The sequence below is a fragment of the Musa acuminata genome, chromosome BXJ1-4 (genome assembly GCF_036884655.1).
Source record: "Musa acuminata AAA Group cultivar baxijiao chromosome BXJ1-4, Cavendish_Baxijiao_AAA, whole genome shotgun sequence".
Classification (NCBI taxonomy): Eukaryota; Viridiplantae; Streptophyta; class Magnoliopsida; order Zingiberales; family Musaceae; genus Musa; species Musa acuminata.
Genome location: NC_088330.1, coordinates 28,085,196 through 28,095,917, shown reverse-complemented (window position 1 = coordinate 28,095,917; position 10,722 = coordinate 28,085,196).

Below are 10,722 nucleotides of genomic sequence, written 5' to 3'. Positions count from 1 at the left end.
ACCTCTGCTCATCGCAACACCTATCATATTTGTATGATCCTCTAGACCTAATATCGAGTTAGCCATGAGTCATACCTGTCAGAACTCCTTTTGGCTCAGTAAATTATTATCTACATAATAATTCACTCAACTTATCAACTGTGAACATACTAAGTCACTACGCCATAGTCCCTAAACGATAAAGAGGTCTAATCCATTGGACATGTCTGTCCTCAGTTACCATGTATCTATAGTTTATCATCCATCTAATATCTCAAAGATCGTATTCCGAGCATGGTGTTTTTAAGCTCATATGGTTTATACTCGAGTCTCGCTCTAATCAGATTCTCCCAAAGCACTCTTTCTCTCTCATTCCGAATGACCCTGGTTAGGAATTTGCTTGAGTAAGAACATATGAGATATTTCTCTCATGACACCGAGAGAAGATGATCCTCTATCGATATTCATTTGCCCTCGTAAGATTGGCTACCACTCCCAATGACCGGTTGTACTAGATTTGAAATTTTCAGACCTATAAATCTGGTATCAAAGAGTGGAGTACTTATATAGGACATCCTTAGTGTCTCAAGTCTAAGGATCATATACACCATTGAAATGATAAAATTATTATCTGACAATAAGGTATCATCAATTATCCAGCATTCCGTAAGCGAATCGATCAGTGAACTTAATCTCCAATGAGCACCTGCACTGTATCCCTAGTGTCCCCACATGAGCAACTATGAGACTAGTCGCCTCCATCATATGGATGGATATACAGCACACTAGTATATCCGGTTATCTCAATGTCCCTCTCGAGTAACATATGATAGGGATTATTTAGGGTCTATGTTTAAAGGTGAATCAGCCTCATTTTCATGATCTCATCATGATACATTCTTATTGTACAGATCCATGGACATTACAATATATCTAAAAAATAATATAAAGTGAAAAAAAAAAAATTAAATATATAACAAGCGAAAAGAGTGTGTATCATGTCACACATGCCATCACTCATGTGATAGGCTTGTATGACACTCATGACTAGCAATTAGTATGAATAATCTCAAAAAGTTCTTTACTTCTTGTGTTATTTTTCTTAGTATACTTAGTTTGCTTTCTTGTAATATAATATATACAAATATTAAAATCAGTGAAGTATAAATCTTTCAAAAAAATTTCCTTTGAGATATGCCCTGAATATCTATGCTACAATTTATAAGATTTTTCATCATTGAAACTAAATTTCAATCTAACATTTGATTACAAGGTCACTTATGTTTTTGCAAACTCAAGATTCAAATTAATTTTATATAAATTATCATATAGAATTTTAGAACTAACTTTTATTGAATCATAAAATATACTGAGTTTATCATTATCAAAAGAAAGACAATATCCTAACTCATCAATTCTAGATAAGAAAACTAAATTTTTAAAAATAATAGAAACATAACGTTTGTCTATAAAATCCATCAAATGATATATATCTAGGCAATATGTTCCCAATGTTATCACTTTCGCTTTAAGATAATTCCTCTTAACGACGAATCTTTCATATTCATTTGATTTTTGGGTTAAAAGAAATCCTTATATATTATTGGTAATATACATTGAAGCACTAAAATCAATCTACCAAGTATTAGAAAGAATATTTATAATACTTGATTCGAAGTATATAGAGGTTGAGTTTATATTTTTCTTTTTGAATAAAGTATTACGTTTAATGCAGTCTTTTTTTTCACATATCTTTTTCTACCATAAAAGAAGTACTTATTGTGAAAGCTTTCTTTTTATTAGTTTGCTTTGCATTTCTAAACCCGACAAATTTAGTTAGTCAGCTCATTTAAGTCTTATTTATCCTTATTAGTATTATAGTGAATCTTGAATGGGTCAAATTGAAGAGGAAGAGAATTAAGAATGAACCACATGAGGAAAGATTCATCCACATTCATGCTAATGAGGATATTTATAACATTGTCACACATATTGAGAATATAATCCTAAATCCCTCGAGTTTCATCATACTAAGTCATAGTTAGTTCATTCATTAATGTGTTGACCAATAACTTCTCAATATATTTAAATATATCTTCTATAACCCTCAAATATTCTTGTGTGCTCGTTTTAGATAATAATAGTCTTTATACTATTTATAATTATCATTCTTATAAACATTAAGCTGAGTCTATTAGATCTTTCTCAAGTATTTATTTCATTAATCTATGCTATATTGCTTTCATTAATGAAGTTTGTGGGTTGTTCAACAAGCAATACTAGGTCAAGATCTAATACACATAGTGTGAACTACACATTTTTTAATCATTTTGAATAATTTAAACTAGAGAGTATATCGATACTAAAAGCATTAGAATATATGGAAGTACCACTGTAAAATATAAAATAATATTAAGGCTTTATATTTCTTAAATATTATGAACTATTAATATTATTCATACTTTACCTTTGGGTGAAATATAGATATATCTAATGTTCACTTAAAATTATTTATAGAGGGCTGATATTATCCTTGTGGATTAGTGTTGTAATCTTTGGGTATACAATCATAAACTGTAAGAATATCTAAAATATGACAACTATGTATATCTTGAACAGAATTTCTTGTAAGTCGATTCTATTGACTCCATTTAAATTATGAACTAATAAGAAACCTAGTTTGAGGGCTCTATATATTTAGGATTGTCTTACAGAAATAAGAGTCTTTAATCTATATAAAAAGAAATTAGATTTAAGAATTATTTTTAGATATTTTATTGGTTCTAAAAAAATCAAGGGATATAGATTTTATTACCATAATCATAGTATGATAATAGTAGAATATGATAATACAAGATTCCTAGAAAATGATAAAATAAGTGAGAGTAAAAAATCTTAAAGGATTAATTTTAATATAGATGAGATATATGTTGATACTTCATTATTATTTCCTATTTAAGATGTTATTCCTCAAATCACTAAAAGAATTGATGAGGATGAACAACAATATAACATTGATGGGCTTCTACATATTGTTGATGTCACTGCTAATAAACTTGTTGGACAACCACAATTGATAGTTCTAAAAAAATCTCAAAGGAAAGGGAAACCTATCATTTCAGATAACTATGTTGTATATCTATAAGAATTAAGTTATGACATAAGAATCAAAAGAGACCTCTTTTCATTTTCATAAGTCATGGAAAGTAGCAATTCTGAAAAGTGGCTTGATATGATAAAAGAAGAATTGAAATTGATGGACCAAAATAGTATTTGGGAACTTGTAGAATTGTCCAATAATTATAAAAGAGTTGATTGTAAATGGATCTTTAAAATAAAACATGACTTAAGAGGTAATATTGAATGATATAAATCCAGACTTATAATCAAAATTTTTTCTCAAAAAGAAGACATCGACTATAATGAGATCTTTTCTTCAATTTCTAAAAAGGATTTGTTAAAGATCATCGTGGCATTAGTAGCTCATTATAATCTTAAGTTATATCATATGGATGCAAAAATAATATTTCTAAATGGACATTTAGATGAAAAAGTCTACATGGAATAACCTGAAAGCTTCATAGAAAAAGGAAAGAAAAGTTGAGCTTGCAAACTTAAGAAATCTATTTATAGTCTAAAACGAACTTTCAGACAATGGTATATAAAGCTTCATGATATTATTACTTTCTTCGAATTTAAGAAAAATAGTGTTGATCAATGTATATATTTGAATATCAATATAAATAAGTTTATTATATTGATATTATATGTGGATGATATTTTACTTACTAATAGTGATCTTGGTTTATTGTACAAAACTAATATGTTTGTTACTATGAATTTTAAGATAGTTGATATAAATGAGATGGTTTATATTACTTGTATTAAGATATTTAAGGATAAATCTCAAGGATTGCTAAGACTATCTCAAAAATGATATATTGACTAAGTCTTAGAGACATTCAGTATCAATTTTGTTTAGCTAATGATACACCTATTACCAGAGATAAAAAAATTCAATCAAAACCAATGTCTTAATGACTTAGAAAAGAATCAAATAAATTTCTTATATATGAATATTTGAAAGTCTATTATATGTTCAAACCTATATAAGACTATGTATCAATTTTACAGTTGGAATGTTGGCTAGATACCAAAGCAATCTAGGAATGAAATATTTGAAAGTTACAAAGATAGTAATGAGATATTTACAAAGAATAAAAGACTACATGCTCGTATATAAAAATCAAATCAACTTGAAGTGATAAGATATTCATATGTTTATTTACAAATTACCTCGATAGTAGGAAATCCACTTCAGGATTTATATTCATATTAGTTGGAGAATATTTTTTAGAAAAATTCAAAGCAATCACTTATTATATCATGAAGCTAAATTTGTAAAGAAATGACTATTGAATTTCATATTTTGATGATGAAATTAATTGATGAGTTTATTGGACTAATATGCTTTTGAGATAAGTGATATAGAAAATACTTCAATCTTAGAGTCGGACCACTAAAGGGCCAACAATAGAGTAAGAGAGTCAAACATTGTACCAAAAAATTATCGTGTCGAAAATTAGATGTTGAGTTGGAAGATTGCTCGATGTGTCAAAAATTAGACTTCGTACTAAAGGTTCAAGCATCATAACGAAAGGATCAAGTATTGCACTAGAAGATTGGACGTTATGAAAAAATTGACATACCAATGGAATAGGCGATATGCCAAAGAAAAGGGCGATGTCTTCGGATAAAGTGTCAAAAGAAAGGATGACGTGCCAAAATAGAGTACAACATGCCGAAAGCTTCATAAATGTACTTATTGTGTGATTGATTTATCAAAGTCTTGATCAAGATTATTATGGATCAATTTGAGTTAGTATTAAGTTGAAAATATGTCAACTTGTAAAGGAAGTCATTCGGCTTAAACTAGGATTGAATTGGGCTCGTTAGAAGGACAAAATTGTGGCCTAAACTAGGCTTAGGTGGTGGTACCACTAGGCCCAAGGTGATAGTACCACTTGAGTCAATCGAAAAGCCTTGTTTGTGCTTTATTATTGATTTTAGTGGTGGTACTGCTTATGTAGCAATAGTACCACCTAGGTCGATGGTAGTACCATTTCGGTCGACAATAGACTAGAGCTTATATTTGTAGCTTGGTTATAGCGATAGTACCACTCAATGCCTACGATAGTGCCGTCATATCCCAAAATTTTAGGGATTGAATTTTTGATTTTATTCTTGAAGCTTTTTGAGGTCTATAAATATCTCACTCAAGAATTGATGGAGCATCTATTCCTAAGCAAAAAAATTATTGTAAACTCTTATTTTGAGCATAGTTTGAGTATCTTTCTCCTCTTGAGTTTGGTTATAATTTTAAGTTATAGAATGTAAGAGATCTTACTTAAAAAGAGAGTATGAAGGTTATCTTCTCAGTTTAAAAAAGAAAAAAGTTAGTTGATCTTCAGTAATTAGAAAGAAGATCAATAGTAAAAGTCAATGATCTCGAGAGAAGAAGAATCGGAGTGGTTATAGTTTGAGAAGTCCGAACCACTATAAATTGGTTTACCTATCTTTACTTCCTTTACTTTGTGACTTAATTTTACGCTACTTATTTGTAACTTTAATTTAATCAATTAAGTTTTGAAACTTGTTGATTTGCCGATGAGTTTTAAAATCAGTTAAAAATACTATTGCACTAATCTACTCTTCTCTTAGTGTCATTCTAATAATGACTGCATATATATATATAAATATTAAAAAATATAAAATAAAAATAGGTTCCATAATAAAATTTTTAAATTAACAAATTTAATTATTAGCGTGAATTTAAGCATGATTTTGATTTTTGAAGCCTAACAAGTGACAGAATTTAATAAATTCAATTCAAATTTTGAAATATGCTTCTTCTAAAATACGAAAAATTACTGAAAATATTTTAGAATATGGGAGCCAGAAAAGTGATATTTATCGTTTCACCTCTAAAACTATTAGAGTGAGACACTCTTACATTATTTATCACATACAAATAATACTTTAAAATAATTCCTTAGGTGTAAGTATGTGCAAAAAATTCCATTGGCAAATTAGTTAGTATGAAATGACTCCAAGAAAAATAATGTCCAGATAGAATCAATATACAGAAACTTATTTTAAGAAGTGAAGGAAATGTTTTGATAACTGAAACCCTTAATACCTCTTCAAGAGGATTAGGATGTCTTCTTACAGGAAAATTAAAGATGTATATATTTTTTTCTGTGGTGATCGCAATGATGGAAGGCTGATCGAAGTTGGTTGGACAGTTCATCGAAAATAAAAAATGAGGACGATAAAATAACAGAGAGGAAGAGAGAGAGAGAGAGAGAGAGAGATGCAGTACATCTGAGTGGGTGATGAATACCGTCTCTTTCAACGGGAAAAGTGACTAGTGGAGCGTGCTTGCTCAATTTGGCCGTCGCCGTCATGAAAGCGAAGCTACGAGTCGGTCAGAATGAGTGGAAGAAGATGGTGCCATCTCTGACCCCACATTGCCGAACTTGTTGTTGGTGTATGGGTCTAATTCGATCTCCAAAGATTGATGGAAGTATAACGAGGGATGACAATAAGCCGAGTGTCCTTCAAAAGAAAGTATTCAATCATTTTAAGTCATATTAAGGTACCCTTTAATCGACGTCTAAATTAAATCAAATATAAATTAATGTAAAAGATCAATTAAACTGGCTAAAGGGATGGGATATTATTATTATTATTATTATTATTATGGAGAATCCAATAATTTTAGGTATTATTGTTTGTAATGTATACCTTGATTCTCGTAAAACCATCAATAATCGATGAACCGATGGATTTATTTTGTTTTAATGGTTTCAATACTAACACGATTATTGATAGGAGTATTAGACTCTATATGTACTTCTGTTTTAAAGTGGTTCTTCATCATGATGATAAGGTCAGTCGATCAAAATTAAACTAATACTATTATTTATTTTTTTAAATTATATATACAAAAAATTATTTTTTAAATTATCCCTAACAAATTTAGTATTTCTTGATTCAACAATTCTTGGTACATGTAAGAGACAAAAAAAAAAAGTATATCTTTAGAGTTAATAACATCATCAATAAAAAAAATTATTGACTGTTCTAAGGTCTTATTCTTTTTAATACTAGGATTATAAATCCTCACTTCCAATTCCACACATACAAATGATTTAAGCTTAGTTTAAGATAATACAATGAAACCTTGTTTAAGATAATACAATGATCGTTAATACTTCATTCCAAATGGATAAGATAAATTAGCATCACTTATCATATATTAAGCGTGTGACTCCTTTCTGCAATCTTATTTTGTTGAGTTGTGTAAAGCATTACATACTCTCCAATAATATCTTCTTCAATGAACTTAATGAACAGACTCATTATTGGTCTATTTTTATGCACCTTCATAATACTCTTCTCTCTTTCTACTCCTATAATTTTAATTTGTTTATATTTATTTCTTTATTTTTGCATTGTAAACCTTAAAGGCATCAAGAGCTTTGGCTTTCTCAAATAAAAATATATAATTAAATATATCTTATATAGTCATCTATAAATGGGATAAATTGTCTCTCAATAATTTATTGAGGCATAGAGTAAAAGACTCACAACATATCTCAGTGCATATAATTTCTACAGTTTCAGTATTCCTCTTTGGCAGGTATCTATCCTCAGTAAAAGACGTGTTGGATAGCTTATCTTTTATATAATTCATAAAATTTTTGAAATCAATAAAATCAAGAGTTTTAATATATTTATTCTTTCTATAAAGATATGATCTAATCTCTTGTGTCATAAACAAGAAGAATGCTTATTGATAATACGATGCTTAATTTTAGTTTTTTTTTATCATATATTGTAAAATAGTTAAGCTTAACTTTTGAATCCAATTTTAATAATGTTTTTATTTTGTAAAATGCTATATATAGAGTTTTCAAAATAAAAAAGCAAAACAACTTGCATAAGCCTTAAAACGTAAAGTAAGTTTCTAGAGAATTGATGGTTCAACATACATAGTGCCTTAAATATAAACTAAGTTTCAAGCATAAGTCTTGAGAGTTTTCAAGATCCAAAATTAATCTAGTTTTCTAAATAAGTCTATGAGTCCTAATTAATTAATGCCTTCCATACTTTATTTATTTTATCTCGATTTTCTTAGATCTAGAAAGCTTATATGGTATTCATAATATGGATTAATGAACCAAAATAAGTCCATTTGTTACTAGCTATGTGTCTCTTCTTATAAATGAAATAATGAACTTTATTATCTATCTTGATACTATATTGATAATTTTTTATGTTTCTTTTCTTTATGGACACATCTTTCTTTCCACTTATTACTCTTCTTATTAGTTGCTAAATGAGCAATGTTTCTTTTTTTTATCGAAGCTTCTCATGATTCAACATCTTTTCTCTTGTACACACATAGTCAAAAGAGTTTATTAACCGGTCATTTATTTTATATATGTTATAGGAAATTTTAGATAGACCAAATTCTATAGGAAACTAATTCAATGTGAAATAAACTAGAAAAGACTTAATTATTTTTCTATTGAGATTGAGACCAAATTCTATAGGAAACTAATTCAATGTGAAATAAACTAGAAAAGACTTAATTATCTCAATCTCCAAGGACTTAAGTTGAGCATCAACGTCTCTTTTTTGTATTATATGCTTACACACACACATATATTTAAAATTATCAAACTTTATATCTAAAAGTTTTTTCATTACAATACTAGTTTGTTTCTTATATGAAGTCACAAATTATTCTTCGACGACGACTTTTATTTATAGTGTACTTTGTTATATTCAACAATAAAACTTCAATTACTCTTATTGACATGAGATCTGATGAGCATTATACTTAAATGATTATGCTATTTTCTTTCAAGTGTTTCATCCACATAAAAGTGTCAAGTCAAGATCTATGCACCCAAGAGACAAAAGAACTTTCCTAGTAAAAAAATTAATCATCACTCAAAGTAAGAACAACATTAATAAGAGCAGACGAAAAAAATATATAAAACTAAGAAAAATAATCAAGTTTATGCAATGAAAGAAATAAATTATATTAATAAAAAATTATAATATTTATGTGAGTAAAGGTACATTGTGCATAAAATTTACATCAAAATTTAATTAATAACATTAATAATATTACATACTTATTGATCTGAAAAAAATATTTTTTAAATTATCGGCTTGTACAAGTTAACTCTAACTTGACAAGTCAATTATAATTTTACATGATGTCATTTATTCTTTTGTAGTCATCTTAAAGTAATTACCTTTACAATGTGACCATCGATTAATCATAATTATATTACAACTTAGGATATTATGACTACTCTTAGATTATAAATATTAAAATATTATATCACATCTCATAGTAAACTCATGAATAAATTCTCATGTTGATACATAACGTAAGAAATAATTGAAATCACATTGAGCTAATACATCTATAACAAGTCACATATAATCCTTTTTAAGAGAATCTCAACAAATATAGCAAAGTGCAATTTTAATTTGTTCAAAAGACTTATCTATTACACCTTATATAACAAGAAAAGAACTGCAATGTACATGTACTCAAAAATATTATCTCAAAACATCGACTTTCGATGTCTCTAAAATAACATAAAAGAATCCTTTTATTTTATATAACTAAAAAATCATTCAATAGTTTTAAGCATGATCAACTTACATTTCACAGTATATACATCCCCTAAAAATTAATTTTATTCTCTTAATTAGTATCAAATTGACAAAACCAATACATCCATTACATAGCATCTACAATGGTTGAAATGAGAAAAGCATGAACACAACAAACACATTGTGAAAGAAGAATAGGAGGACCATACGATAATATCAATTAGAATAAAAGTAGTTATTGAATAACATAAATCATTTCCATCAAAGAAACATATCATATTTATACTTTATGTTCTAAACAACATGGATGAAGTACGGTTCTGATACCAATAATATTAGCAAAATAATTCATATATTGAATATGTAGAAGAATATAATATCTACCCAATTCACTATATTTCATGAAATACTTAATACAACATTATCCTTAATGTTTCTTGTCTATCATGAAAAGCAATTGAAAGTAATTTTGGTAACATCCTCATTTGTGACTAGTAAAACTAATTTTATTTGATCAGTAACCATTATGATAAATGTTATTGAAATCATAGTTAGAGATATAGACCATCTCAAGTGTCTTGTAGGATTTCAATGATTGAGGGCTTCTGATTGAGAAAAACAATTCAAGTCCCATTTCCAGTTGCTTTCCAGGTTTTAAGTCCAGAGAGCTTCCGATTGAGAAAACAATTCAACAGCCAACAAGTCAGGAGGATCACAAATTTGGTTCTTCCTGGAGAGAGAAACTTGAAGAGTCATAATTTAGTAGATCATGCAACTAAACAAGTCCCATACTTTCCCACAGAGATGCTAAGATTAACCTCAGGATAGGAAACATTACCTGCAGTCTTTAATAATTAGAAGCATCTCTTATGCCTCAACTTGAAGCACATGTGTGATCTTTAACAAAAAAAAAACCTACAAGTTACATGCTCTTCCAATCAGATGAACTGTAAACTGTTGGTAAAAGATGCACTTGCAAGCTGGTGGTAAAGCACGACAAAGAATTATATTTGCACCGAAACCAGGCTCAGCATGCAG